Source organism: Tachyglossus aculeatus, chromosome 9, assembly GCF_015852505.1.
Source record: "Tachyglossus aculeatus isolate mTacAcu1 chromosome 9, mTacAcu1.pri, whole genome shotgun sequence".
In the NCBI taxonomy this organism is placed as follows: Eukaryota; Metazoa; Chordata; class Mammalia; order Monotremata; family Tachyglossidae; genus Tachyglossus; species Tachyglossus aculeatus.
The window spans coordinates 85,318-109,860 of record NC_052074.1 but is presented as its reverse complement, the minus strand read 5'-3'; positions in this window follow the sequence as shown (position 1 = coordinate 109,860).

Sequence of the window (24,543 nt, the reverse complement as noted above, 5' to 3'; positions counted from 1 at the left end):
CTCGCTCCATTCCGTGGATGACCTTTCCCCCTCAGTGATCTCTTTTACCCGACCAGTTGACCGTGCAGGTGCCATTTATGGTAGTGGAAGATGAATTGTTTTTGCTGAGGGAAATGTGTTTCCCATTTTATCTTCACTCCATTTAGGAACACTCCAGTGAGATTTTTTGAAACCAAATCTCCTGGAAGAGCAGATCTGCAGCTTTGAAGCTGGGCTTCTGACACAGGTAATGCAGAGTCTGTTCTACGTACATAAAGCAGAGACAACGGAGCAGCAAGAAGTGAATTATGTGCCAGTGTCTGCCCTTCCCTTACCCCTCCCCATCTCACTCCCCTCCTCTGCTTCCTCTTCCAGGCCACACTGAGTAGAAACCCTCCTCTTGCTGCTCCCTGGCCCAAGTGAGATGTTCTCCGGCTGCCAGCTCTTCTTCAGACAGTCAGGTCTGGGGAGACAACGATGCAACAGTACCCTGGCCCCAAAGGCCATAGTTTTGGGAGGAACCCTGCTCCCCCAACACTGGCCCAGGGGGATCTGCTCCCACTTATAGTGATGTCTGTCTCACCGCCTCTTGGCTGTGAGCTCCTTATGGGCAGAGATTGTCTCTCTTTATTGCTGAATTGTACTTTCCCAAGCACTTAGTATAGTGGTCTGCACACAGTAAGTGCTCAATAAAGATGATTGAATGAGTGAATGCTGTTGCTACCTCCTCTTCTGGCAAACACAAGCCAGAATCAGCTTGGGATGAAACTTGGTCCCAGGACCATGGAACTTTGGGTTTGCAGAGCAGGGGTCGTGTGGGCCAAGGGGGAAATGACAAAGGTGATCTCTGTCAATCAATCAATCATATTTACTGAGCGCTTACTGTGTGCAGAGCACTGTACTAAGCACTTGGGAAGTACAAGTTGGCAACATATAGAGACAGTCCCTACCCAACAGTGGGCTCACAGTCTAGAAGTCCCAGCAGTCTGTCCCAGCACCTTGGCCCAGAGACCAATTCTACCTGACCCGAGCCCCTCCCTGGCCCTCCACCTCTTCCCTTTGGGAAATGCAGCCACTCTGTACACGTGTGCATGTGAGTCTCTTGGTATTTCCACACATGTACATTCGTGTGTTTCTGCACACATGTTCATTCAGGTGTGTGTGTGTGTATGTGTTTCTGTGCCTACATGTGTGTTTCCACACACATGGGCATGTAAGTGTGTGCATACAGGTGTGTGCTCTAAATCATGTATTCTTCCCTCCCAGCTAGCATATGCCCCATGCCAGCTCAACCAGGGCTCCTCCTCCCTGCTGCTGTTGCTGCTGCTGCCTGTCCACCCCACATAGCCCCCTGCACCTGCTTCCATGTGGACAGCTGGCCGAACCCCAGGCCGCAGACCTGACCTTTGGAGGCAGAGGGAGGCCTGTTCCTGGCACTCACAAACACACTTGGGGAACTGGGTTTGTGCGGTAGGTGTGAGAAAGAGGTGCGGAAGAGAAGAGAATGAAGTACAATGTGTAGGTTGGCTTGAAAGGAGTGAAGTGTACAAGCTGGAGAGGATAAATAGGAAGGAGAGAGCTGACCGAGTGCCTTCAACCCAGTGGTGAGGAATTTCTATTTGATATGGAGATGAATGGGCAACCACTGGAGGATTTTGAGAAGTGAGAAGATGTGGCCAGAATCTTTTAGAGAAATCATCCAGGCAGCCGAGTGATGTTTGGACTGGAGAGGAGAGAGGATGGAGGAGGGGAGATCAGCGAAGGAGCTGAGGCAGTAATGAAGTCAGGATATGAAAAATAACTGGACCGGAGTATTGCCTGTTTGAGTGGAGAAGGAGGAGTGGATTGGGGAGATGTGGAGGGAAAATGACAAGCTTTGGTGACAGACTGAATATGGGAGTTGAAAGAGAAGGAGGAATCAAGCAGTCGTATTTTTTGAGGTTTACGGTGTGCAGAGCACTGCATCAAGTGCTTCGTAGAATACAATATGATAGAGTTTGTAGATGCGATACCTACCCACAAGGAGCTTATAGTTTAGAGGGAGAGATGGACATTAAAATAAATTGCAGATAGGGGAATTGGCAGACTACAAAGATACGAACATAAGTGCAGTGGGGCTGAGGGTGGGGAGACTATCAAGTGCTTAACCAATCAATGATATTTATTGAGTGCTTACTATGTGCAGAGCACTGCGCTAAGTACTTGGGAGAGTACAACACAGCAGAATTAGCAGACACAGTCCCTGCCCACAACGAGCATTCATTCATTCATCCAATCGTAATGATGATGGCATTTATTAAGCGCTTACTATGGGCAAAGTTATTTATTGAGCACTTACTCTGTGCAGAACACTGTACTAAGTGCTTGGAAAGTACAATTCAGCAACAGATAGAGATAATCCCTACCCAACAATGGACTAACATTCTAGAAGGGGGAGACAGACAACAAAACAAACAAGTAGACAGGTGTCAAAACCATCAAAATAGATAAATAGAATTATAGATGTATGCACATCATTAATAAAATAGAGTAATAAATATGTACAAATATACACAAGTGCTGTGGGGAGGGGAGGGGGTAGGGCAGAGGGAGGGAGTGGAGGCGATGGGGCGGAGGGGCAGAGGACAAGGGGGGGCTCAATCTGGGAAGATCTCCTGGAGGAAGTTAGCTCTCAGTAGGGCTTTGAAGGGAGGAAGAGAGCTAGTTTGGCGGATGTGTGGCGGAAGGGCAGTCCAGGCCAGAGGTAAGACGTGGGCCAGGGGGCGATGGCGGGACAGGCGAGAATGAGGCACAGGGAGGAGGTTAGCAGCAGAGGAGCGGAGTGTACGGGCTGGGCTGTAGAAGAGAAGGGAGGTGAGGTAGGAGGGGGCAAGGTGATGGAGAGCTTTGAAGCTGAGAGTGAGGAGTTTTTGCTTGATTCGAAGGTTGATAGGCAACCACTGGAAATGTTTGAGGAGGGGAGTAACATGCCCAGAGCGTTTCTGTACAAAGATAATCCAGGCAGCACAGTGAAGTATAGCCTGAAGCAGGGAGAGACAGGAGGATGGGAGATCGGAGAGGAGGCTGATGCAGTCATCCAGTCGGGATAGGATGAGAGATTGAACCAGCAAGGTAGGCATTTGGATGGAGAGGAAAGGGCGGATCTTGGCGTTGTTGTGGAGGTGAGACCGTCAGGTTTTGGTGACAGATTGGATGTGTGGGGTGAATGAGAGAGTGAAATCAAGGATGATACCAAGGTTGTGGGCCTGTGAGATGGGAAGGATGGCAGTGCCGCCTACGCGACCCCCTGAACTCCTCACCCTCGGCTTCAAGGCTGTCCATCACTTCGCCCCCTTCTACCTCACCTCCCTTCTTTCCTTCTACAGCCCAGCCTGCACCCTCTGCTCCTCTGCCGCTAACCTCCTCACTGTGCCTCATTCTCGCCTGTCCCACCATCGACCCCCAGCCCACGTCCTTCCCCTGGCCTGGAATGCCCTCCCTCTGCCCAGCCGCCAAGCTAGCTCTCTTCCTTCCTTCAAGGCCCTACTGAGAGCTCACCTCCTCCAGGAGGCCTTCCCAGACTGAGCCCCCTCCTTCCTCTCCCCCTCGTCCCTCTCTCCATCCCCCCATCTTACCTCCTTCCCTTCCCCACAGCACCTGTATATATGTATGTATGTTTGTACGTATTTATTACTCTATTTATTTATTTATTTATTTATTTTACTTGTATGTATCTATTCTATTTATTTTATTTTGTTAATATGTTTGGTTTTGTTCTCTGTCTCCCCCTTCTAGACTGTGAGCCCACTGTGGGGTAGGGACTGTCTCTATATGTTGCCAACTTGTACTTCCCAAGCGCTTAGTACAGTGCCCTGCACACAGTAAGCGCTCAATAAATACAATTGATTGATTTATTGATACAGTGATGGGAAAGTCAGGGAGAAGACAGGGTTTAGAAGGGAAGATAAGGAGCTCAGTCTTGGACTTGTTGAGTTTTAGATGGCAGGCAGACATCCAGATGGAGATGTCCTGAAGGCCAGAGGAGATAGGAGCCTGGAGGGAGGGAAAGAGAACAGGTATTATATCCAAGTGCATAGGGGACACAGAAGGGAGGGCAAATAAGAGAAATGAGGGTGTATCCAGGGAAGGCCTCTTGGAGGCGATGTGATGCTTTGAAGGTGGGGAGAATGGTGGTCTGTCAGTTATGAAGCGGGAGGGAGTTCCAGGCCAGAGGGACGACGCGGACAAGGGTTCAGTGGTGAGATAGATGAGATCAAGGTTCAGTGAGTAGGTTGGTGTTAGAGGAGCGAAGTGTATAAACCTGTGTAGTAGCAGGAGAACGGCAAGTTGAAGTAGGATCCAGTGAGCTGATTGTCTTCAAGCCAATAGTAGGGAGTTTCTGTTTGACGTGGAGGTGGATGGGCAACCATCGGAGGTTTCTGAAGTGTGAGGAGACATGGGCTGGACATTTTTTCAGAAAAACAATCTGGGCAACAGAGCGAAGTGCGCTGAAGAGAGGAGAGACAGGAGGCAGGGAGGTCAGTGAAGAGGCTGATGTCATAGTAGAGGTGGGATAGATCATCTTGGGGACCGTTTGGATGGAGAGGAAGGGGTGGATTGTAGCAGTGTTTGAAAGTAGAACTGATAGGATTGGATGACAGACTAAATATGTGGGTTGAATGAGAGCGATGAGTCGAGGGTAACACTGAGGTTGTGGGGGAAGGTGATCAGGTTGTCAGTATCACCTGCTATGTCCCAGTTGGCCCTTCCACTGCTGACCCCTTCTCCTTTTCCCCCTTCCTCATTTCCCCCTTTCCTCACTTCTCCCTTCTCTTCTCCCTCCTGCTCTCTCATCCCTCCTGTCCCCTCTTCTCCCCCTTCGACCCTTTCCCCACATCTCTCCACTTCCTTCTTCACCCCTCCCTACTATCCTGTGATGCTGTGATGTCGGTACCACAGATGGGCCTGACCAGCGAGGGGAATTGGAGTTTCCCCACAGGATTGGCGTGTGGAGCTGAGATCGCTCCCTCTCCGAGGGGCCGGGGTCTCCGGGGAGCAGGCCGGATAGTCGGCTGGGGGCACGGGAATCTCTCTCTCTCTCTCTCTCTCTCTCTCTCTGTGTGTGTCTTTGTTTATGTAACCCTCCTGGTAACCGGGTGTTTACTGTTCGGCAAACACATCTCGGCTTAACTACCAGCAGTTAAACTGTCTGATAAAGTGTGATTTAGCGGAGGAAGCAGCCTTTTGTTGAAACCCACGGGCAGCTGTGCCGAGCTTGGGACCTTGCAATTCTGCAGCGGGTGTGCGGGTGTGGAGGGGGCGGCCCCAGAAAGAGCTGGTAGGAGTCAGGCTGCAGGGCAGAGTGGGAGGGGTGTGACAGAGCCTTGAACTTGGCACAGGCCCCTGATCTGAAGGTCAAGACACTGGGCTGGGGATCAGGGCACTGGATTGGGGGTCAGGACACTGGACTGGAGGTTATGAGTGGGGGCTGGGGGTCAGGGCACTGGGAGGTGGGTCAGGGCATTGGGAGGCAGGTCAAGGCACTGGGCTGGGGGTCAGGGCACTAGGATGGGGGTCAGAGCACTGGGCTGGGGGTCGGAACACCGGGCTCTGGAGTACAGTAAGTCTCTCTGGCCAGAGAGGAAGAGGAGGGAAGAGAGGAAGATGAGAGGGAGAGGAAGAGAGGGAGGGAGGAGGAGGGAAGAGGAGGCAAAGGAGGTGAGAAGGGGGAAGGAGAGGAGGAGGGGGAAGGGAAAGGGAGAATGAGAGGGAGAGGAGGAAGGTGGAAAGGAGGAGGAGGGGAAGGAGGAGAGGAAGAGGGGAGGAGAGGGAGAGGAGAGGGGAGCAGAGGAAGAGGAGAGGAGAGGGGAGGAGGGAGGATGAGAGGAGAAGAAGGGAGAGAAGGGGGAAAGGGAGGAAGGAGGAGAGGAAGGGGGAGGGAAGATCGGGGAGAGGCAGGAGGAGAAGAAGCGGGGAATAGGAGCGAAAAGAAGAGGGGGAGAGCGGAGGTGAGATGAGGAAGAGAAGGAAGAGGGAGGAGGAGAGGAAGAAGGAAGGGAGCTATTTGGGTTCTCTGTTTCCCTCTGCAGCCCCGAGGGAAAGAAAAGTTGAGAGAAGGTGAAGATGGAGCTTGTCATGGGTCGGAAGGGTCCCCGTCCCCCTCTCCCGGCATCACCACATTGCCACGTCTCTGCAACCGGCTGCTTCCGTGTCTCGTCCGTTTCGGGCCCTGCTGTGTAGACAGCAGTCCCAGTCCCAGCACCAGCCCCCAGCCCGAAGCTCCCCCAGCTCAGCCGCCGTCCCCAAAGTCGGCACACCCACAGCCCACAGCCCCCGACACCTCCAATCTTCCAGCTCCCAGGCTCTCAAACTCTACAGCCCCCCGCCCCCCCCGCCCCCCCATCACCTCACTCCCTACATCCCCAATCCCTCCGGGCCGCCCGGTCCCCGCCCTCCCCACACCCCAAATTCCCCAGCCCGTCCCCCCCCCACCCCCACACCCCCATATACCCAAAGCTCCCGTTCCTCTCGCCCCTCCCGCTCCCCATCCACATCCCCAGCCCTCTAATCCTCTCGCCCCTCACTCAGCCTCCCCAGCCTCCAGGACCCCACCCCCCACATTCTGCTCTCTTCCTTCTCTCCCTCCTGCTTCCTTCTTCCTCTTTTTCCCTTCACCTTCCTCCCCTTCTCCTCCCTATCCTCTCTCCTCTTTCCCTTCTTCTCCCTCCTGCTCTACTTCCCCTCCGCTCCACTTGCTCCTCCCCTCCTTCTCCTGTACTCCTCCCGTCCTTTTCCCGTACTCCTTCCCTCCTTTCCTCCTCCTCTCCTTTTCTCCTCCTCCCCCCCCCCCCTTCTCCCTCCTCCTCTCCTCATCCTTCTCCTCTCCTCCCTGTTCCCTTCGGTTCCTTGCATCCCTCTCTCTCCCTCTCCCCCTCTCCTCCCCGGCCTTTCCCCCCCGCCCCTCCCCCGCCGTCCCAGCACAGTTTCATTACGAAACCGAAGGAGAAAAGTTCAAGGATGAAACCGCCCTGTAGCGGAGCATAAGAACCTCATTGTGTATCCGGAGCCTGGATTATCAACTGTCAGGCAGTATATGTTTTGGTAGTGATCGCGGAAGTTTTTTGTCTACACTAGGGATGTCCTGACTTTTATACGAAGTAAGACCCAAAATCACCGAGATGAGATCCATATGGGGCTTTTGTGCGGAGGTTAGGGAGAGTGCGTTGTCCCAAGGCTGGGGGAAGAGCAGGGTGTGTGCAAGTTGAGGGAAAGGCGCGTTGTTCGGACGCTGGGGAAAGACAGCGTTGTTCTGAGACTCGGGGGAGGGCCCGTTATTCCGAGCTAGCGAACCCTGTTCTTCCCCCTCTACTTAGACTGTGAGCCCGACGAGGGATTGGGACTGTGTCCGACCTGATTGTCTCGTATCTAGCCCCAGCTCTTAGTGCAGTACTTCGAACATAGTAAGGACTGAACAAATCCTACAGTTATTATTATTAGTATTATTATTGTTATTCCGAGGTCAGGGAAGAGCGAGTTGCCCTCAGACCATTTCGGGGTTGGGGGGGAGGGGAAGGGACAGTAAAGTCGGGAATTGTAGTCCCGATTTAGTATGGATTTAGCCCGCCCGAGATCCTTTCGTCGGCTCCTCCTCCACGCCGCCTTCCGGGGCTCTTGGGACGGGTGAGGGCCTCGGCTCTGACCGGGCAGGAGCCGGGTCCGGCCCGGCCCGCCCTTCACAGCCCCGGCCCGGCCCGGCCCGCCCCCTGGAATTGGAGTCCGCCGTTCTTGGGGTTCGATTCGCTTTGGGCCGCGTCCAGCGCCGGTCACAGCATCTGGCCCCGAGCGCGGCTAGGGGGCTGGGCCGCCGCCCCAAGGTGAGGTCATTCTCCCCATTCCTGCATCGCAGGCAGGCTGCCGGGGCGGGGGCGGGAGAGGACGGCACGAAGGGGCTTGCTGAGGTCAGCCCACACTCCTCGTGATGTCATAAAGCACAACTGGGAGCCGATGTATTCAGGAACTGCCGAAGCCGCGGGCCAAACTGTTTCCTGGATCCGATTAATGGTAGAAGAAACTATGAGATTGGACAGACACATGGACGAATCGCTCCTGCTGCATCACTGAGCTGAGGGTCAGGGATGGAGAAGGAAAAGTCAGGGGGTGTTGGATAGTCCGTGCTGGGTCACTCGGGGAGTCAGGGATGGAGACGGGAGAGTCAGGAGTAAGGTCACACCTCCTCCAAGAGACCTTCTCCGATTAAGCCCTCTTTTCCCCGATTCTCCCTTCTGCGTTGTTTATGCACTTAGATCTGTACTCTCTGGGCATGTACTACTCCCCCCGCCCTCAGCCCCACAGCACTTATGTGCTTATTTATGAAGTCTTTATGATAAGTCTGTCTCCCCCTCTAGTCTGTAATCTCTCTGTGGGCAGGGACCGTGTCTACAGTTCTCTGCTCACAGTAAGCTCTCAATAAATATTCTAGCCTGATTGATTGATTGTTGGATGATTCATGCTGGGTTACTAGGAGGAGTCAGAAATAGAGGAGACTCAGGAGTGTTGGATAGTCCTTTGTGGGTCACTGGAGGAGAGTCAAGGATGTTGGATAGTCTATTCTGGGTCACTGAGGGACAATCAGGGATGGAGAGGGGAGAGTCTGGGGCTTTGAATGGTCTGTGCTGGGTCACTGGAAGAGAGTCAGGTAAAGAGAGTGGAGGGTCAGGCGTGTTGGATCGTCCATACTGGGTTACTGGAAAGAGTCAGAGGTGTTGGATGGACCTTGCTGAATCATTGGGAAGAGTCAGGGATGGAGGGGGGAGAGTCAGGGGTGTTGAATGGTCCATACTGGGTGATGAGGGGTGAGTCAAGAATGTTGGATGGTCTGTGTTGGGTCATTGGGGGAGAGTCGGGAATGCAGGGGGAGAGTCAGGAGTGTTGGATGGATGTTGTAGTATCATGGTGAGGAGTCAGCAGGGTCTGCAGGGGCTTTGCTGGTTGGTTGGTGGGAACACCAGTGGAACTGGGGACTTGCTTGGCTTGTTGGTGAAGTGACCCAGAAGGTGGGGGTTAATTAGAGAAGGGTCCAGAAGAAGTGACTTTTGAGGAGGCTTTGAAAGGGTGGGGGGAGTGTCGGGGGCAAGGCACTTTGGAGGAAAAGAGGGCATTCAACAATGTGGAAATTGGCAAGGTGACTGGTGAGGTGACCAGCTTGGTGACTGGTGTAGTGACTGATGTGATGATCAGTGTAGTGACTGGTGTGGTGACCAATGTGGTGATCAGTATGGAGACTGGTGTGGTGACTGGTATAGTGACTAGTGCAGTGACTGATGGAGACTGGTGTGGTGACTAGCCTGGTGACTGGTGTAGTGATTGGCATGGAGACAGGTGTGGAGGACAGCACTCCTCCTGAGTTTGTGTGTTTGCTTCTTCTTTAATCATTCATTCATTCATTCATTCATTCATTCATTCTGTTGTTGTTGTTAGGGTTACTGATGTTTTCCTTATGTTGTCCCTGAATATAATTATATAGTCTGTAGTTTGGTCAATAGCATTTACCCCCTTACTTATCCTTATAGTCTATTGCTTCCTCTCTCAGTAATTAATTTCAATGTCTTTAGTTCTTTCCCACTACACTGTTAGCTCCTTGAGGGCAGGGATTGTGGCTACCAACTTTATGGTAGTCTTCCAAAAGAGCTTGGTACGGCACTCTGCACACAGTAAACACTCAATAAATATGATCAATTGATTGATTGAATAAGTGCTTGGGAGAGTTCAATTATGTTAGTAGACACAATCCCTACCTTCAAGGAGTTTACTGTCTAGTGGGGTAATGTACGCTAAAATACATTACAGGTAAGGGAAGCAATAGAGTATAAAGATATGTACATAAGTGTTTTGTGTGGGGCAGGGCAGGGGGCACAAGGGAACTACCCAAGTGGTTAGGTGATAATGATTGGGCTAAAGTGACAGTAGACGGGAAATAGGTTGGGGGGATGAGTGATTAATCAGAGAAGGCCTCCTGGAGGAGATATAAATCCAAAGGGGCTTTGAATAAGGATTTTGAACCATTCGTCTGCCAAATACAAAGAGGGGAAGGAGGGAGGGTGTGAACAAGGCCATAGTGGCTGGAGGGTTGAGAACAAGGCACAGATGAGCAGTTTGGTTTGAGAGGAAGAAACTGGGCTGCAGTCCGAGAGGAGCTAGATGAGTAGTGGGGAGACAGCTGATTGAGTGCCTTAAAGCCAATGGTCAGGAGTTTTGTTTGATGCAAAGGTGGATAGAAAACGATTGGATGTTTCTGAGAAGTGGAGAGATGTGCATAGAATTATGTTTTAGAAAAATGAGCCAGGCAGCAGAGCTATATACAGGCTGCGGGTAGAAGAGGCTGGAGGCAGGGCGGCTAGGGAGGAGGCTGATGCAGTAGTTGAGTTGGGAGATCAAAAGTGTCAAGACCAATGTGGTGGCCGTTTGGATGGAGAGGAAGGGGAGGATCCTGGAAATGTCTTGGAAAAAGAGCTGACAGGATTTGTGGTCAGACTGAGTGCACAGTTTGGAGGTGGGGGAGGAGTCCAGAAGCGTGCCGAGGCTGAGGGCTGAAGAGGCGTGGAGGATAGTGTGGATGGGTTTGGTTATGTGAGGACAGGCCTGGTGTAAATCCTGATGAACAGCCAGCTAGTGGGGTGGCTGAGGACAGCCCAACTCCCAACTCCCCGCCACCCCACTGTCAGCGGCCAACAAGGCAGAGCCAACCGCTTGCTGGTCTGTACCCTTGTTGTGACCTCTGAACTTGTTGTCATTCTGGCCATAGATGGGTCCTGTACCCACACGTCTTTGTGGGCACTTTGCCACGAGTAACACCCCCGCCAGCTATTTACCCACTGTTCCCCGGAGCCCCGTGGGAACCCAGCTGCCTAGGGTGTGTTTGAATGATGGGGCTGTGCCAGGAACAAGCAGGCCAATCATTTGCTCTGGGCAAGGTCTTTGTCCCACCCCTCATTTATTCCATCATCAAGGTGCTATCTGCATCCCCTCCACCACCAGCCTGCCAGCTCCTGGAGGTCAGGAGCCATGCCTTCAGCCTGGACTGCCAACTCTCGGGCTCTGAGGCTCCCAGGCCCCCAAATGGCACTGTGCCCCCAGCTGGAGGCCGGAGCCGAGACGGGTTGTGTAGAGGGATCAGAGCAGGGGTGGGCGGGCAGGCAGGGAGACGGGGAAGCCCGGTAATGGGAGAACCAGCAGAGACGCAGATCAAATCTGGAATAGATCATGGCGATGCATGGGTATTCTGCAGATTAAAGTAAAAATAAAAATAAATGGCTCTGAACCCCCGTGGGTGTAGCTGTGGGTGCAGCTGTGGTACAGACGCCACTGCCGGGCTGGTGTTAAGAATGCGGACGACTGGAGCGGTGGACCAGAGGGCGCGGGCCCTGCCTGCTGCCACCACCAACATTTGGTCCCCAGAACATCTCTGGCTGCTTCTGCTGCTTCTGCTGCTGCACAGAACTCCTTTGTGCTTTGAATTTTTTTAAAAAGCTGGCATTGGGGATTTTTTTTGTGAAAAAACAATGGTTTTTTTCCATAAATACGCTTCAAGCAAATTACCCCTTCCAGGGTGGTGCCCATCTGGCCTGTGGGCACAAGTGCCAGCAGTAGGGGTGGTGATGGGGCTGGTGTGCCCAGGTTCCAGCTTTGGGACCGATGAGGCTGGTGCCCCTGGGTTCCATCTGTAGGGGCAAAGCCATTGTCTTCCTCACAGCTGTCTGGAGTAGACTCCAGCCTTTATCATCCAGACCAGCCTTGGCAGCCTCTGAGTGAATGGAAACCCCTTGAAGCTGTGTGGCCTAATGGAAAGAGCATAGGCCTGGGGGTTAGAGGGCCTGGGTTCTAATCCTCACTCCGTCATTTGTCTGCTGTGTCACCTTGTACAAGTCACTTCACTTCTCTGGAGCTCAGTTTTCTCATCTGTAAAATGGGGGGATTAAATGCTATCTCCCCATACCTAGACTGTGAGCCCCATGTGGGACAGGGACTGTGTCCAACTTGTTCATCTTGGGCATACCTCAACACTTGAAACAGGCTTGGCACATAGTAAGTGCTTAATAAATACCATGTAAAAATCTGTTTTCTTTTCCCCATTAGCTCTGCATAGCCTGGCTGCTGCCCTCTTCCCCTACTTCCTGTTCCACTTATCCCCCTCCCCAAGGTGCCCTTTCCATCCTGACCCAAAGAATAGGCTAGCCCCAACAGTGTACCCCACTTTCCAACAATGATCGTTAAGGTCCTTCCTTAAAACTGACCTTAGTCTTCCCTCCTGCAGCTAACAATCCATTTGTTCACCTCCCCCTTCAGTGGGGGGAGAGGACAGAGAGAGCTGCCTCCCCCTCCCCTTCCCAGGCTGGGTGTGGTCAAGGCTAGGCTGCCTCAGAGCTTGGTCTCTCCTGGTCACTTAATAATAATAATAATGATGGTATTTGTTAAGTGCTTACCATGTGCAAAGCACTGTTCTAAGCCCTGGGGGGGATACAGGGTGATCAGGTTGTCCCACATGGGGCACACAGTCTTAATCCCCATTTTACAGATGAGGTAACTGAGGCACAGAGAAGTTAAGTGACTTGCCCAAAGTCACACAGCTGACAATTGGCGGATCCGGGATTTGAACCTGTGACCTCTGACTCCAAAACCCGGGCTCTTTCCACTGAGCCACGCTGCTTCTTACTTCTGACCCATTTTCCAGGGGAGCAGTCAGGGAGCAACGAGAGATCCTCAGAGAGGCTGAGGAACCTATGGCAGCCACACAGCAAGGCAAGGGCGGGGTCCCCAGAGAGCCTTTCTCTGCCCAAGGCTTTGTCCCCTCCTTACCCCCAATCCTGGGCAGCAGCAGCAGCTGGAATCGCCCTGATCGCTCCCTTCCCAAAATCGGACTGAGGGAAGGAGCAGCCCCTCTAAGCATTCTGGAAAATCGGGCCACGGGGCCCAAAGGAATAGAACGAATGTTGGCAGCTCTTTCCACTCCTGATGGGTTCGTCGATGGGGGAGCATCCTGCGGGAAGTGGGCCAGACCCAGGCATCTTACCTCCCAGTTCAGGGCTTCACCCTATGCCTAGCAATCAAGGTGAGGGTCAGGGGTCTGGGGGGGAGGGGGTTGGGGGCAGGTTTGTCCGACAGTGTGGCTGCCGGGGCCCCCCCCGCTTACCCCCCCGCCCCACATTCCGTGCATTCTTTATGCTCAATTAAGAAAAAATAATATGGGAAAGCACTAGAGCCTGCTGAGGGGCCCATGCTCTCTTTGCCCCCTCCCCACCAAACTCTTGGGGCTGAACGGGGTGGGGGGCGGGGGTGGGGTATGGTCCAGTAATATCCACACCGTGCCAGGGAGTCTAGGAGAAGAAGGGCTCTTTCCAGTTTGCATTTTCAGCAGAAGTGTGGACAGAGTGGATGTATGCAGAGTGCTGTACTGAGTGCCTGCTGTGTGCAGAGTGTTGTCCTGGGGGCCTGATGTGGGCAGATTGCTATACCGAGTGTTTGCTGTGTGGAGAGTGCTGGACTGGTTGCCTAAGAGTATGAGGTTTTACCAGCTCTTGGCTTTGCTCATGGCATTTCGAGCAAATTCTTTCATGTCCTAGTTGTTCAGGCCTTGTGAAAGAGAGCTGCACATGGAATCGATCGATCGATCAATCGATAGTGTTCATCAGAAGCACTCCGAGGTCACCCTTTGGTCCAGGGAAACGTAACCCTGAGCTAGCTGGGCCTGGAGCAGTCATCGTCAGCCCCTGGAGGCTCGTGCAGTGGCCCCCCACCCACAGCAAAAGGCACCGAGCCCCCTTGCCTGAGAAAAGGGATCAGTCAGGGAGCGGGGGCGGGCGGGGGTGTCCATTGTCTCGGGCTTGGGGCCTCGGGTTGGCCCGAGCTTCTCCCTGGAGCGGTGGGGAGGGGGCCAGAGCGGGGTCAGCTGGGAGGAGGGCTCAGGTTCCGAGGCGCGATGCTTGACTGCTCCCCTCAGGAGCTCCGCTTCCTGTGTGTGCTTCCCGGCTGAGCCACAGACGTCTCTCTCTGGTCTTTCAAGTGGAAAAGCTGACCGTTCTCTTTAATTACACAGGACACCTGATCGGTCCTTTCCTGCGTCTTTGTTCTCAGAGGCACTGCTCCCCACTGGGCTGCGGATCCTCCGGCATCCGGAGAGGCTCCTGCTCCTCCTGCCCGACACCCACCGCCCCCCCCCCCCCCATTCCGATCCAGTCCACCCCATCCCGGCCCTCACTGGCCCTGCCGCCATCACTTTTCCGGTCATCCCTGAAGTCAATGCTGGCGTCGCCGGTGTCATCGCTGTCTCTGCATCGTCCTCACTGTTTCCACTGTCACTGGCATCGCCATTGAGGTCATCACTGCCGTTGTGGATGTGGTCACCATTTCCATCGTCGCTGGCGCCATCGATGTCTTCATCCTCGCCACTGTCGTTGCCATCATCACAGTCGTGGTAACTGTTGTCCTCTTCATTGGCATCATTGATGTAGTGGTCTCTCGCAACATAGGTGATGTTGCAGTCACTGTTGTCTTTGCCATCATTGTCATCATCATTGCCATCTTCTCTCCCTCATTCCTTCCCCACAAAACGGTCGTCTCCTCAAACAGGTCTTGGATCTCTCGACCCCCCTCTGTGTATCCCAGGCCATCATCATGCCCATCTGGACTCCCCACCGAATTTCTCTATGCACAGATCCACAACCTCAACTCCACACCCCGCCCTCCCCCCGTGGACTCAACTCCCTTGCTACCCTGCCTCCACCACTCCTCTGATGATCTCCTGCCTCCTCCATCCCTCTGTTGATCTCCTGCCTCCAACCTGCAGCCCCAGACCAGCTCCTAGGAATGCTACCTCCCCTCCTGGGTTCCCTCTGTGGGGCACCCTGGCTGGAAATCCAGAACTCCAGACCCACTTCAGCCATCTTCAGTCTCCCCTATTATAACGGTGTCATCTACTCCACCCGGTAACACGACTTTCTCCCTCAGTAACTTCTGTGCCCATTGCTCCTGCCAACTACTGCAGTCTTTCAACTCCCTCCTGAACCCCCTAGTGCCCCCATCTCCCCCCTCTCTCTAGCCCCTGTTGAACTTCCATCTACTTTGCTGACAAAATCGAAGCCATCAGACCTGAACTTCCCCAAATCATCAACTCCATCTCCCCAGGTGCCTCCTCCCACCCCTTTCATGCTCTCATCTTTCTCAGTGTTCTCTCAGCAGATCTCCTGCCTGCTGTCAAAACAACCCCATCCACCTGCACCTCCAACCCTCGACCTTATAAAAAACACTTGCCCTCTTCCCTTCTTCACACTCTGCTCACCATCTTCAGCTGCTCACTCTCCAATGACTCCTCCACTGCTTTCAAACGTGCCCATGTATAAAACCCCATCCTAGAAAACAAGACACAGCATGGCCTAGTGGAATGATCACAGTGCTGGGAGTCAGAGGACCTGGGTTCTAATCCCAGCTCTGCCACTTGCCAGCTATATGACCAAGGTAAATCACTTGATTTTTCTGGGCCTCAGTTTTCTCATGTGTAAAATGGGGATCAAATACCTACTCTCCCTCCCTCTTAGTCTGTGGGAATGGGACAGTATCCAGCCTGATTATCTTGTCCTGTTCCCCAAGGTTCAGTTCTGGGTCCCCCTCTGCCCCAACTCCCTTAGGGAGCTCATCCTCTTTACATCTTCAACTACTACTAATAATTGTGGTATTTGTTAAGTGCATACTGTGTGCCAAGCACTGGACTAAGCACTGGGATAGATAAAAGATAATCAGCCTGGATACAGTCCCTGTACCATATGGAGCTCACAATCAAAATAGGAGGGAGTAGAATTTAATCCTTATTTAGGGGAGGGTTCCTAGTTTGAATGTTCATTCCTAAACTCCTAGTACAGCAGACTGTAATCAATCAATTAATTGTATTTATTGAGCCCTTGCTGTGTGCAGAGCACTGTACTGAGTGTGGGAGAGTGCAGTACAACACCTTCCTTGTCCATAAAGAGCTTGTCCAGAAGACAAGCTTATAGTCTAGACTGTAAACTGAGACAGGACCAACAGCCACCCATTTGCCAAGGGACAGGGCCACCAGCCTCCCACCTGTTGTGGGACAGGGCCACCAGTTGCCAACCATGGGACCACCAGCTACACACCCATCAAGGAACAGGGCTGCCAGCCATCCACGTGTCATGATATAGGGCCATCAGATGCCTGAATGCCATGAGACAGGGGCACCTGCTGCCCATTCACCTTGGGACAGGACCTTTGGTAGCCTGATCGCCATAGGACAGGGATGTCAACTGACCACCTGCTGTGGGACAGAGCCACCAGTGGCCCATCCACTGTGGGATAGGGCTACCAGCCACCCACCACCGAAGAACAAAGCCTATAGTTACCTACCTGACCTGGGACAGGGCTGCCAGCCACTCACATGCCGTGGGGCAGGGCCACCAGCCACTCGTCTGACTTGGGACAGGACTTACAGTCACCCTCCCACCATGGGGTAGGGTTCCCAGCTGCTCACCTGCCTTAGGATCGGGCTGCCACCTGCCTACCATGGGACAGGGTCGCCAGATGCCCACTTACCTTGGAACAAAGCTGGAGACGTTATTTTCCCAGATGAGGGACGGGCCTTCCTGTGTTCATCAGCATCTCCCATGCAGAGGGGTGGACGGCAGCAGGCACGGGATACAGTGGGGCGCACCCAGCCAATCGCCCCTTGTCCCCCCCAGCTCTTGGCCCCTCCAGGCTGGTGAGTGAAATACCACTGCCAGAGGTCATACGTGTCCAGCCCCATCATCCCTCACACAGCCACACATGGCTTGAATCAAGAGGCTTCCCTGGAGGAAACGGCAGCTCTGCCTGCGGCAGGACCATCCGGCTCATTCCATTTCCCTCCAGGCGAGGAACTTAGGTCCGGGCTCATCTGCTGGGCTGCGGGGGGCGGGGGGAGTCTCAGCGAGGCCCCCAGCCTGACCCTTTGCGTGACTCCCCAGTGAGACCCCCGGTGTGGCCCCCAATGTGGTCCCAACGTGGCCCCCGGTGAGACCTCTGGCATGGCCTCCAGCCCAGTGGCGATGTCTCTCCCAGACCCCACGTAGGGCTGGGATCTGATTCCTCTACAAGCCAAGCATTCAGAGGCCGCAGCCTGGATCTCCAGGGCAGATTGGGTATTTATTTTTGTTTCCTGCCTCATTTAGCAAATACACCACTTCCCCCGGTCCCTCCTCCCCTCTCCCTTCTTCCTTTCTGCTCCCTCCTCCCTTCCTTTCTCCTCTCTCCTCCCTCCTTGCCCCCTCTCCTTTTCTGCTCCCTCCTTCTTCCTCCCCTCTCCCTTTCTCCTCTCTCCTCCCTCCTCCCCTCTTCCTTCCTTCCTCACCTCCTTCACTTCAACTCCCTCTTCCCCTCCCCCAAAATAAGTGCCAGAAGTGGAACTTCTCTAGCTAACCCCAGTCATCCCAGCTCGACTTGCCCTCCCCTCTAAACACAGGCATGTATACACACACATACCTCCCCCCCCTTCTCCTCTGTGTCTTTCTCTGCCCCTCTGTTCCTCATTCTCCCTGCCTCCTCTCTGCACCCCGACTATCAGCCCCTCAGTGCCCACCCCGGCTCTCTCCTCCGTGACCGTGGATTGAAGATCCTTAGGTTGGGGATCAGACAGGCATGTTGCTTTGCAATTGACACTTCCCTCCCCGCAGTGAAAAGAGAAACGGCTCCTGCTGGGGCTCGCAGAACCTGTGCTTCCCAAACCGTGGGCCAGTTTCTTACTGTGCTTCCCTTCCCTGCCCAAGCCCATCAATGGTATTGTTTCTTGCTGTGTTCATCTCCAGTCTTCAGTGGCATTTCTTGCTGTGATCCCACCCAGTCTGTCAACAACAATGTTCCTCACTCTGTTCCCAACGGTCAATGAAGGTGTTTCTTGCTCAGCTCCCAACTAATCTCCCCCTCTGATTGGTTGCTCCCAACTAATTGCTGTGCTCCCAACTAATCTGTCAATGGTGGTGTTTCTCGCTGTGCTCCCAACTCATCCATCAATAGTGGTGTTTCTTGCTGTGTCCCCACCGAATCAGTCAGTGGTAGTGTTTCTTGTTGTGCTTCCAACCAGTATATCAATGATGGTGGTTCTTGCTGTGCTCCCTACCAATCCATCAATGGAGGCGTTTTTTGTTGTGTTCACACCCAAGCAGTGATATTTACTGGGTAAATTCTGTGACAGAGCACTTTAGTTCTAATCCTAGCTCTGCCACTTGCCTGCTGTATGACCTTGGGCAAGGCATAACTTTTCTGTGCCTCAGTTACCTCACCGGTAAAATCATCATCAGTCGTATTTATTGAGCGCTTACTATGTGCAGAGCACTGTACTAAGCGCTTAAAATGGAGATAAAATGGAGATAAAATACCTGTTCTCCCTCCCCTTTAATAGGACTCCCATGTGGAAAAGGGACTGTGTCCAATCTGCTTATATAGTATCTACTCCAGTGTTCTGTACACATTATTATTATTACTACTACTACTAATAAAACATATGGAAGAGGATGAGAAAAGCAAAAGACACATTCTCTGCCATGAAAGAGTTTACAGTCTAATGGGGAGACAAATGTGAAATCAGTAAGTAAGTGTAATTAATGTAAATTGAGGACATACATGGAAGTGGTCAGAGTGGCTGCTTAATAATAATAATGATGGTATTTTTAAGCACTATGTGTGAAGCACTGTTTTAACCATTGGGGGAGATATAAGTCATTCATTCAATCATATTTATTGAGTGCTTATGTGTGCAGAGCACTGTACTAAGCGCTTGGGAAGTACAAGTTGGCAACATATACAGACGGTCCCTACCCAACAACGGGTTCACAGTCTAGAAAGGGGAGACAGAAGGTCGTGGGTTCTAACCCCATTCTGCCCCTTGTCTGCTGTGTGACCTTGGGTAAGTCACTTCACTTCTCTAGCCCTCAGTTCCCTCATCTGTAAAAAATGGGGGTGATGAGTTGAGCCCAATGTGGGATAGGGACTCTGCTTGACTTGATTAACTTGTATCTACCCCAGTGCTTAGAACGGTGCTTGGCACATAGTAAGTGCTTAACAAGTACCATTATTATTATTATATGGGTGACCTTTGGAGGCTTTTGAAAACTACAGAGATGCTAGCTGAATAATTTTAGGAAATCAATGCAGACAGCAGTGTGCAGTAGACCAAAGAGGGGAGAAGCAGGAGGCAGAGAGCCCGGCAAGGAGGCTGACCCAATATTCCAGCTGCTCAATGACCAGAATCTGGACCAGGGCAGGAGTGGTTTGGGTGGAGGGGGAGGGGCAGGTCCGGGAGATGTGGTGGAGAAGGGTAGGGCAGGGTTTGGCAACAGACTGAATGTGAGGATTGAAAGAGAACCAGGAGTCCTCTTGGCTTCTGTGACAGTTGGTGTTATCAACTGAAATGGGAGAGTGAGGCTGAGGGACAGCTTTAGGGGAGATGATGTGGAGTACAGTGAGTTAGAGGAGACTGCAGGACATCCCAGAGGAGGTGGAGTGGACATGGGGGATGGTAAATTAGGCGAGTGATCAGGGCTGCTGAAGGAGGATTGGGAGTTGTCCTTTTAGCGGTTTTAGCTGAAGCCAAGTGAGCAGATGAGCGGCCCAAGGCAGTGATGGTAGAGGGAAATGAGTAGGTGAACCAGAACAGGTCCCCCTGACCAAAGGGAGAGAGGAGCAGAATGGGCATTGTGGCCTAATGGATAGAGCACAAGACTGGGAGTCAAAAGAACCGTATTTCTAATCCCAGCTCCACCACTTGTCTGTTGTGTGACCTTGAGCAAGTCACTTTAATAATAATGATGGTATTTGTTAAGCGCTTACTACGTGCCCAAGCACTGTTCCAAGTGCTGTGGGTGTGGGGGGGGATACAAGGTAATCAGCGCTTAGTACAGTGCTCTGCACACAGTAAGCACTCAATAAATATGATTGAATGAATAATCAGGTTGTCCTATGTGGGGCTCACTGTCTTAATCCCCATTTTGCAGATGAGGGAACTGAGGCCCAAAGAAGTGAAGTGACTTACCCAAAGTCTCACAGCTGACAAGTGGCGGGGCCGGGATTAGAATCCATGACCTCTGACTCCTAAGCCTGTGCTCTTTCCACTAAGCCACGGTGGGCCTCAGTTCCCCATCTGTAAAATGGGGATTAAGACTGTGAGCCCCATATGAAATATGGACTGTCTAACCTGATTGTCATACAATTGCCCCAGAGCTTAGTACAGTTCCTGGCACATAGTAAATCACTTAACAAATACCCTACCCCACCCCCCAAAAAAACACACACACGAAATTAGTATTGCAAAGCTCTTCTTGCAGGCCCATGATCCCTGTCGGACTTTCCTTGCCAGTTGAGCCAAGCAACATGTCAGGGGTGGGAGTTGCTTCCTTCTCCCTGTGGCAAACCTCAGGTCTCAATAATTCAAAATGCTTTTATCATGGGTGGCGGAAGAAAAGTGGAAATGCAGTTCAGAGCTGGAGCTGGAGACTGGGACACAGGCTCGCTCTGGAGCTGGACCTGGAACTGGAGGCCACGGAACTGGGCCACGGACTCGTGCCGGAGCAGGGCCTGGAGCTGTCCCAACCCCCTGTCAGAGCTGGACCCGGCGCTGGGAGCTGGGCCACAGACCCCTACCAGAGGCAGAGATTGACAGGTCAGCAAGCGAAGTTCCTCAGGGAGCAAGGATGGCTAGAGGGGGAAGGGAATGGGAGAGGAAGAAAGGAAAAAGGGAGTTTCCCCAGCGGCATTGAGCTCCTCCTGCCACAGCGGCACATGGCCCCCCAGCTCAGACCTGACCCTAGGGGCCGGTGCGGGGCCTTTGCAGGCCTTCCAACACTTCCTGAAAGTTGTCCTGGGGTCAGGACCCTGGGGACGATGGATGGAAGGGGTGTGTGTGTGTGTGTGTGTGTGTGTGTGTGTGTGTGTGTGTGGAGGGGAGAGTCCTAGCCAACGGGAGTGTGGGAGATTGGAGGGAGGTCCGATGGGGAAATCTCTGACCGGACTTTGGAAGGTTTGCTGTGTCCAGTTCTGCTCCACAGACAAGCCAAGGGAATCTTGCTTATCCCCTCATCCTCTCGGCCAGCCCTTCCCCCTCCCGCCCCTGCCCTCTGCCCCCCCCCCCCTTAGCCCCCACTCCCAAAGATGGAATCTTTCTCCAGAGGCCGGAGCAGCCCTGACCGGCTTGGGGGCCACCCCACCCCCTGCCCTCTGGGGCCGCCGACTAAGTACCTGACACCTCCCCAGCGGGAGCGTAATGAGGGGATTAGCGAGTGGTCACTGGGGCCAGACAAAGAGCCATTGAGCGAGAGGCAGGAAGGTGAAAGGTTTCTGGAGGGTGGTCCTCCGGCCGGCCGGGGGTGGGGGTGGGGAGGTGGCGGGGGGAGGGCCGGACCGCAGCGAAGGAGGTGGGAGGGGGAGGGGCTCGGGGCGGAGAACAGTTTAGCCTTCCTAGGAGGGGCAGCTGGGCCGCTAAACAGCTCTAGCGCTGCGGTGTCAAAGAGCCTCAATTAGCACTAATGACCCGGAGTGATCGAGGCCTCCAATCTGAAAGCCGGGAGTACCGTATACGAATACGCACAAAGCACAGAGAGCCACACGCTCACATATACAGTAGCACAAGCACGCACACACGCCCGCCCCCACTCCAATACAGCCGTATGAATAAGCATATACACATACACATGCACACACACTCTCTCTCTCACACACACACACACATACGCACATGTGACTGGCTAACCTCAGCTCATGGAGGAGTGAAGGAGCCAGTGTACGACTCAGTGTGCTTGGAATAACCTCCCAGTCTTCTTTCCCCGTGTCCTCCTCCCCAGGCCTCCTCCTTGCTCTCCTTGAAAATACTCCTCCTGATCCACTTCCCTCATCAACTCTACCCAGATCAATCAATCAATCAATCGTATTTATTGAGCGCTTACTATGTGCAGAGTACTGTACTAAGCGCTTGGGAAGTACAAATTGGCAACACATAGAGACAGTCCCTACCCAACAGTGGGCTCACAGTCTAGAAGGTATTGACGCCTGTATACTTGTTTTATTTTGTTGTACTAAGTGTTAAGCAACTGGGAGAGTATAACCGACATATTCCCTCCCAAAATGAAATTACAGTCGAGACGGCGAGACAGACAATAATATCAATAAGTATATTACACATACGTACACACGTGTTCTGGGACTGGGCGGGTGAAAAAGGGAGCAAATCAGGGGGACGCAGAAAATGATGGAAGAAAGGAAATGAGGGCTTAGCCGGGGAAGACCTCTTGGAGGAGATCAGATCCATGATCCATGCCTCCTGACCCTGGTCTCTCTGAATTATGAGAGATACTGTGTGTGTGTGTGCGCGCGCGTGCATGTGTGCTCACACATGTGGTAGGGGGAGGGAAAATGGGTGTCCTGTCACCCCATCTCAGACAGTCAGTCCCACATGGGTATAAACCACGTTTCTTCCTTCCTCTAAAATCCCACCAGCACTTAACTCAATCCCTGACTTGCCCAAACTCTTTGAAACACACACACACACACACACACACACACACACACACACACACACACCCTACACCTGAACATTCAGTCACCCACACCCACTGTACAAAATTGGGATCACTGATCCTCCTCCAGACACTGCAAAGAAAAAGGCACAAGGAATTGTGTGCACCACAATTACACTGAAGCTAGCACAGAGGACCAGCCTTGTAAACCCACACAAGTGCAGAGAGAGGCATCTTCAGGCAACACGTGTGCGCTTAGATACATCTGAGAAATGTATGTTATCATGTGAGAATATGCCCTCAGAGGGACCTGCCACCTCCTACCGACCAACCTACAAGGAAATTCATAGTATGCACTTGTACAAATACTGTACTCATTGGACAGATGGGCACAGTTACCAAGGACAGATGTACACATATCAGAGAATGTGCACACTAACCCAAGACAGGTATACACACACTACAGTAGTACACGCCAGTCCATTGGAGGGGGTGTGTATACACATGCTGTCACTCTTGTTTCTACTAAATGCTTGCAGTTTGTGCTTTTCTCCCCCTATAATAATAATAATTTTGGTATTTGTTAAGTGCTTGTTATGTGCCAAGCACTGTTCTAAGCTCTGGGGGAGATACAAGGTAATCACGTTGTCCCACATGGGGCTCACAGTCTTCATCCTCATTTTCCAGATGAGGTAACTGAGGCACAGAGAAGTTAAGTGACTTGCCCAAAGTCACACAGCTATGTGGTGGAGCCAGGATTAGAACCCATGACCTCTGACTTCCAAGCCCGTGCTCTTTTCACTGAGCCATGCTGCTTCTCTATGACTGTAAGCTCACGGAGGAGAAGAGACCAGGTTTGTACTTTTACTGAATGTTCTCGGGTGTGCAGGAAGCGCCCAAGTATTCTCTCCCTTAACATCTGGAAGACCACTATCCCCACCCCCACCCCCACCCCCATCTTCAAAGCCCTTCTGAAATCACATCTTCTCCAGGAGGCCTACCCGATTAATCCCTCATCTCCCTAATCGATTTCCCCCCCATGCTGACACTTCAGCACTTCTCTGTCACCTAAGCACTTGGTTCCTCACACCCCTGGAGTTCTTTATGTACATATCTTTATACTCTTCCTCCTACCTCTAATTTATTTTAGTATTTGTCTCCCCAGCTAGACTGTCAACTCCTAGAGGGTCGGGACTGTGTCTACAGGCTCTATTGTGTTCTCCTAAACCCCTGGAACAATGCTTTGTACAGAGAAAGTACTCAGTAAATGCTTCTGATAGATTGACTGACTGATTATTCAGGTTCTCTGCAGTAGGCACCCAGGGCAGAGTAATTGCTCAGTCAATAATCGATGATGGTGATGGGAGACAACTGTACAAACAGGCCCTCTATACAGCCATACACCAAAGAAAGACAGCCCTGAGAGCACACATGTATACACACAGAGCAAGCAGAAGTGCATACGCAGGACAGTATTAAGCCCAGAGAACAGATTAGCACACACATCCACCCAGAGGAGAGACGTGCACACACAAGCGGTTTATGCCCTACACAGCTCCCTGAGACTTCATGGACTGAAGACAGATTTGCAAGAAAACATGGAGAGCAGGCACCAACACTGTCCCCCACACCCACGGGGTAGATGTGCATACACATTTCACATATCGACCCAATTTGTACTTCCCAAGCGCTTAGTACAGTGCTCTGCACACAGTAAGCGCTCAATAAATACGATTGAATGAATGAATATCGATGTACATGCTCTTTGACATAAGCACTTTTCCCTCGGGTCTGTATTTGATTTCGTGTCTCCCCCCCTCTTAGAACTGTCAGCTCCTAGACGGCAGGGTTCGCGTCGTCTCCCTCTAGTGTACCATCACAAGCGCTTTGTACATTGGCCAGCACACAGCACGCAGTAAGTGCTCAGTAAATACTACTGACGGACTGCTGTGTACACTCCGAAGACAAATGCACATATGAGCACGTACACCCAAAGGAGAGATGTGCATAAACAAGATAGCAAGATAGCTGCGCTTGACAATAA